Source organism: Scomber japonicus, chromosome 22 (assembly GCF_027409825.1).
Source record: "Scomber japonicus isolate fScoJap1 chromosome 22, fScoJap1.pri, whole genome shotgun sequence".
Taxonomy (NCBI): Eukaryota; Metazoa; Chordata; class Actinopteri; order Scombriformes; family Scombridae; genus Scomber; species Scomber japonicus.
Window position 1 is genome coordinate 23,644,669 of NC_070599.1, and position 7,351 is coordinate 23,652,019.

Here is a 7,351-nt window from a genome sequence, read left to right on the forward strand (position 1 = left end):
AGATTACACCCAGCATGACATGAGGTATTACACTTCCTGCACAGTGAATTTAATAAGTTTACTTCAAATATTTGATACAATAAAATATAACTTATATAGTGAATAATAAATAAGTTAAAACATAGCTATAGGACTAATATAAAATATAACTTACAATAAAATAATAAAAAATGAAATACTGACTAATAAACTATTAATAAAATATAACTCAATACCAGAGAAATAACCATTATGAGGGTCAACAGAGTGAGGTCCTGAATAGTAAACTAAAATCAAACTCCTGAGATCTTTTCTGTTGTTCATATCAGATTATAATCAGACTGTGAAATCACAAAACAACTTTTCTCTGTATGGATAATGAACTGAAGGTGGACACTAATAATAAAAACACAATGGTAAGAAAGGAATAATAATGTAAAACCAAAAGAAACGAAATTAATTATCACAAAACTTTCTGAATACATATTGTAACGTGTTGGAGATAGTTTGGCTGAGTTCCCAGCATGCATTGAGACAATGTGTTTACAGACATACGTTAAAATAATGATGTTGTAAATCACCACAGATGTTATGTGATATACAGTAATTAGTGTTACTGTTCTTTACTGACTTTAATGTTTTTAGTAGTTTACTGTTTAACATTATGTTTTATTAAGAAAGGTTAGCGTTCCTCTCCAGTGAGGAACTCCCTCTGCCTGTTACGTCACTGAATATAAAAATAAATATGGGCTGAGGGGAGTAACTATGATGTTATTTGGAAGGACAAAACGAAGTAAAAAGAGTTTAATTTACACAAATGTGTTCACAATTAGAATATTCGCCTACTTAAAAAAAAAAAAAAAAAAAAGATAACCAATAACAATAAATAAGAGCTCGCTGTAACAGACAGGATTAAAAACAGCAGCAGTAAAGCTCAGTTTTTAACTAAACAACAAAGCTCCATGTTGAGAAGATAAAGAAATAGATAACGATTTTGAACTGAAAGTCATCATCATTTATATTCGTCATTTATACTCAATCATTTATATATATATATATATATATATATATATATATATATATATATATATATATATATATTTGCATTTTGAGTTCGCGCGAATGAGGGGGAAATGACGGTCACTTCCCTCAGAAGAGAGAAACAAACACAATAGTGACCACGTAAACCTCACTGGTCACTGGAGGATATATTGCTACTTTCGTGTTGGAATAACTTTACTGGCCCTTTTTTCTCTTTTTGGATCGGTTTCGCTCCATCTTCTTCTGCTGGATGTTTAAATGTAAAAGGTAAGAGGAGAGGGAGTGGGGGGTATTTAAGGCTGCATGTCAACCCTCTCACACCTGTTACTGATTTCATGTTTTACTACAGTATTCATTAAAATAGTTGAATATTATTCAGGAACATTTGTATGACTTTTTTAAAATCTCGTGTGAAAACTGATCACAAGGTCTCAGTCCTGTATTATGTACATGAGGCTGTTCACGTCTAACGAGGAAGTCAGACTAAGGGACAGAAAGGCTTTTAATCTTTACTATAATAACAAAATAATTTATTTAACCTTCATATATATATACTTTTATTTTTCATATAAAGTTAAAGTAAAGACTTAAAGTAAATGTCCTCCTCAAACTTTCCAAATAAATAGGCCTGCATTCAACACATCAAAATATCCTCACAAGTACAAAGAGAAGAAAAGCTGAAATGTGAAATATGTTAATGTTTGAGTTTAATTTATTCGTTCTCATCAATCAAAGAAGATTAATCTGTTAATTTGAAGTCTTTATGGTCCAAACGCTGATATCTAAACGCGGAAGGTCGTCGAGGCCTGTTTAGGCCCAGCAACAGCTATTCACACAACAGGAAGCAAACAATTAGTATAATATTACAGGACAGGAGACACAAGATGTATAATAATCAGCACGCACCAAGTCTGGTTGAAGCAGAAAAGAAAACGAGAAGAAAACAAACAAGTAAAACAATGAAAACCAATAAATTGAGACTACGAGAATAAATCCTAAAGTAAACACTAAATAACGGTCAAACTAAATCATCACAATCATTTCAAATATGCTACTCAAAAGCTAGACTAGAGCAGTGTTCATTTTGGTGATGAATGATTTTCGTCATAGTTTTCGTTAACGAACTTTTTTTTCTGCCGATAAAATATCAATACCTAAATAAAAACTAATGAACGAGGACGGAAACTAAGACGAAATGTAATGGCACTTTTGTCAACGTATAAAAACTAAACTAAATGTTTACCAGAGACTAGATCCAATTAGAAGCTAGAGACGAGTTAGGGAAGAGAGCCAGTCAGAAATAATGATATTCAGGAAAAAGTGATCTGATGTAACTCAATAAACTAAACTAAAGTAAACTAATATAAAACCCCGAAGCTCAGGAATTTTCAGCCTCACATGGAAATTATGACACATTGTGTAAAATATAAATGTGTTTAAAATGTGACAGACTCTTCCTTATCTTAATTTTATCCATAACAACATATAAGATAATATCCATAATAATAGTTAATGAAGGAAATAACATCACGAAAAGAAAAATCTTTCTAATAAATGCAGAAAGTTGTTTATGTTTCGTTTGTTGATCAGACACATGATGAACATATTTTTTTATGGTGAATCAGAAAACAAAATATAATTTAGTTTATTCTGTAATCTGTCTCCATCAATAACAGATACATATAGACAAGACAAACGTTACAAAAATGCATTGTCCTTTACACTTTATTATATTAAATCGACTAAAACAAAAAACATGTAGATGACTAAATTATGACTAAAATTAACACTAACTAACGCAGCACTAGAGTAAACGTATCCTAAACTAAACTCTATCAAATAAACACACACATATAACACTGTTACATTAAATTAAACAAATTATCTAAACTGAATTAAATGAACTTTTCTGGTTACTTTAATGACACTGACAGCAGTAGAGGCAAAGCGATGCGAGACAGTCACGTTAAACCACAGAATAGGAAATGTAAGTTCAGCAGAGAGGAGATGCACTTTACTATAAACCTGCACCTGCAACCTCAGCAAACTACGCAGAAATGAGCCACTCTGCCACATAAATGAAGAGTTTCTATTAAACGTGTTGTTGTTGGTTAAACATGTGATCTAACGAGGAGAAAGCTGAGTGTTTATCATGAAGCTGGAAAACTGCTGATGAAATAAATCTTTAACAACAGCAGCTGAGTTCATCTGTGTGAGTTAAAGTGAGAAGCAGCAACAACATGGAGGCAGGAACTGTAGAGCTGCTGATAATAATATGTGTTAATACCACAGGAAGCGTGTTGTAGCCTAGGGTTACGCTCTCAACCAATCAGCATCATTTCAGTTTAAGAAAGGATTACTTCATTCTCACAGTGACGTATGAACAAAGTTGTCCACCATGTTGTCTTAATATTAGATTTTCCTTCAAACACGTTGATCTGCTTCTTTATTTATTAATAAACGACATGAGTTAAAATGTGTGATCGCTTATTTTATTCCTGCAGACCTACTTGAAATACTTAAATGCTTTCATGACATTACAATGTAAAATTTATTGTGGAAAGGCAGTGATACAAAGACCTGTCGAAATGTAACAATATCTGTGGCAGACAGCTAACAACCCCATTGTCCTGTGTGTAAAACATAAGCCTGTTACTGTTGTCCCATAAATACTGAGTCTAGACGTGCCTGCCGGATCGTTGACAAACTGTTTCTCCTGTTAGCAGCTTCCAGACATTGTTGACCTGTTTCCTTCTGAATGTTTTATTGCCTGACCTGAACTTTAAGTCTTAACATTATTGTTAGAAGATTATCTAAAAGGCAAAGAAATAAAATAAGAATTTAAAATAAAATACATTTGACAAAATTGGTCTGAAATCAATAAGACTAGTTTTATAAATACATTTTTTGTTTGCATTTACAGCCATTAGTCCTTCAGTATCTGACTTGAATTCAACTGTAAAGTGATTACTTCCTGACAAGTAATTTGACAAAATTGGACTGATTATATAAATGCATTTTTTTGTTTACATGTACAGACATCAGTCCTTCAGTATCACTGTTTTAACCTCCTATTGTGTTCAAGTTTAGAAGTGTGAAACATACTTTAAATTTTTAATTTAATTTAATTAATTTTTAATTTTTCAGAAGTTTTTGGCCCACTGAATATGATAAAACACGTGTTCATTTTTCTTTTTTCAATTCCTATATCTATATCTATATCTATATCTATATCTAAACCATATAGAATAAAATAAAAACAGCTAACCAAAAATATTAGTAATACAATCCTGTAAGAATAGTAAATACTACCACTAATAATACTACTACTAATAATATAATAATAATAATAATAATAATGATAATGATAAATTATGATCCATGTAAATAAAGTGTATTGACTTGAATTCAACTGTAAAGTGGCAAACAGCAAAAACTACAAAAAGACTTCAGTGTTCAACTTAATGCAACATCAGTGTTACAATGGACGCCTAAAAACATGTTTAAAAAGCAGAAGTGGTTTTGGCTTGTGCAGTGTTGTTACTGTGGTCCCTCCCTTCACACCAGCTGCACATCCTGACGTTCTTAGTTTCATTCAGTGATACTACCAACCACAAGTATGAGCCTGTACGTCTGCTGGTTCACTGACAAACTCTTTCTCCTGTTAACAGCCTCCAGACATTTTTGACCTGTTTCCTTCTGAATGTTTTGTTGCCTGACCTGAACTTTAAGTCCTAACATTATTGTTGGAAAATAATTTAAAATGGCAAAGAAATAAAAAAATAAAAAAATTGAAATAAAAGAAAACTGACAAAATTGGACTGAAATGATAGACATTTACACACATCAGTCCTTCAGTATCACTGTTATTATATCACTGTTAACCTCTTATTGTGTTCACATTTAGAAGTGTGAAACATTCTTTTATTTTTTTCAGTTTTTCGCTACAATGGCCCGAACAATCAATGCCTGTATCTATATATCTATAGTTATGAAAATAACAACAACAAAAATACAGCAAGACAAAAAGAATAGTAATACAATTCTGTAAAATAGTAAATAATAATACAAATACTACTACTACTAATATAACAATACTAATAATAATGATACTGATATTAAATAATAAATTATGCTCCATTATAAAGAAATTCTCTATTCTTTATTCAAAATGCATTCATAACACTTTAGTTTGGATTAACTTACACTTGTGGAGAGGATGATTAATGTTGATTTACCCTATGATTACAGGAAGCCAACGAGAGACAGAACACTGAGGACAATACAAAGTGATCTGCAAAATGCATCAATGGAGGAGACAAGATAAATAGAGGTACGTTTGCATTAGCCATGAACATTTGATATAGTAGAACTACAACCTCTGCCTAGACATGCTCTTAAATATGTAGTGTGATCATTGTTGTTCTTAGTTTGGCCTCAAATTTCATATTTCTACATTAGTTAAAGAGAAGTTGTTTCTGTTGCACAAGTCAAAGTTTTGAAAATGATGAATTATGTTACTGCACCTGAGAAACTGCAGATGTTGGGTCTCTTTAAAGTTAAAACCTGAAGAGTTCGGTTTAGAACCTGCTCTATGTGTAAAGAGCCTTCAGATAACTTTGTTGCGATTTGGCGCTATACAAATAAAGATTGATTGATGGTTTTAGTGATAAAGATATCCAGAGTAAAACTGTCTGTGGTTGTAGTCCACATTGTTTCTGACATGAGAATCGAGGTTTGATGTTGTAGATTTTCCTTCTCACACCTGTGATGACTGAACTTTGACCTCATGTGTTCATGACTCCTCTCCTCTGTCTCCTCTCACAGGGAGAAGATGATCTGCAGGATCCTTCTGCTCATCAGCCTGACCTCCTGTGTCTCTGGTTAGTTTACATCCTCACTTCATCATCCAAAAAGAGAAAAGTCAAAAGATTTGATGACTTTAGTTGTAAAATATATCAGTGAAAACATCAACAGAACTATTAAAGCCAGTAGAAACTCTTCATTACAGTTGGGAAGATGATCGATATTCAGTTATTGCTTAGATTGTATTTATTATTGGTATCAAGCATGACCTTTTTACTGGTGTATTTTAAACACTTTCCCTCTCTGTCTCCTCAACAGGAACATTTGAAGTGAAAGTGACACAGAGCTCCTATCAGGCAGAGGAGAACCACAACATCACACTGGAATGGACGTTTACAACCAAACCTGACAGTTCCTCCACCTCACTGAACATCTACTGCCGACTGCTTACAGAGGACAATGACCCAGTCCTGTATCATGTACATCAGGGTGTTGAGGCCCCAGAGTCTCAGAATGAACAGTTTGCGGGACGAGTTCAGAGTGACAAAGACGCCCTCAGAGAAGGACGAATCAGACTTCATGTGTCTAGACTCAGGACTAATGACTCGGGTCTGTACATATGTGAAGTGTTCACAGATTATGGTACAAACTATGACAGATGCCACCTCAATGTCACTGGTAAGATGATTCAGTAAAACTCAGAAAGTCTTTTTAATGCATGTTATCAGTGATGTACAGACTGGACTGCTAAACTTTATGAGTGTGGTTGAACTCAGCAGACACTGTGTTGTTAAAAATATGCTGTATGTGGACACAAACATCACCAAGTTCAAACCCAAACAGTCCAGATATGAATTTCGGACATGAACAGTGTGAAGTGTCACAAGTAGGAGAGTTGAATGTTGGGATAACAGAATTTGTGGAATACAAGTACAATTATTATTATTTCTGTCCTTTACAGCAGCTGTTGATCAGCCAGAACCTCAGAAACCTACTGAGAGACCACAACCAGAGAGTCGGGGAGGGATCGGCCTCTACATTGGACTGACAGCAGCTGGACTCGCTGTCTGTGCTGGACTTTTACTTTGTCTTCAGACTTTGTAATAAATCTGTCAAGAGAGAACACAGAGTGATATGTGAGACAGAAAACATGGATGCACTATAGAAGTTGTGTTTCTCAGAGAGCAGACTTCTGTCATTGCATCTTTTTACTTTCTGTGTTCATGAAGCTGATTTTTCTCTGTACATCCAACCTGAGCTTTGTGTTTGTTTGGTCACATGACTTTTGAAGGTACTACATTTTGTAAAACCAGCTGTTTTTCTTCAGTGTATTACAGACAAGAGGGTCTAATGTTTGAGTTGTACTGAGTGGACTGAAATAGTGGCAGAGTGACTGTTACTGGTATCAGCCTAGTGTTTCAGTTTAAATACATATTTTCCTATGGCTTCATGTGTAGTGATAACGGTTTTTATAGCACTATTTCTGTGTGTTGGGTTGACTGTAGCTTGATAACTGTGACTTGAT

General features: G+C 33.7%; 1 long non-coding RNA gene across 1 annotated transcript; it reads left to right on the forward strand.

Moving 5' to 3' along the window:
• The first annotated feature begins 1,148 nt into the window (after positions 1 to 1,148).
• LOC128383724 (uncharacterized) lies at positions 1,149 to 6,277 on the forward strand. The gene is made up of 4 exons (XR_008323951.1): positions 1,149 to 1,287; positions 5,272 to 5,353; positions 5,848 to 5,903; positions 6,145 to 6,277. It is a non-coding gene; the product is annotated as an uncharacterized LOC128383724 (long non-coding RNA).
• The last annotated feature ends 1,074 nt before the right edge of the window (positions 6,278 to 7,351 follow it).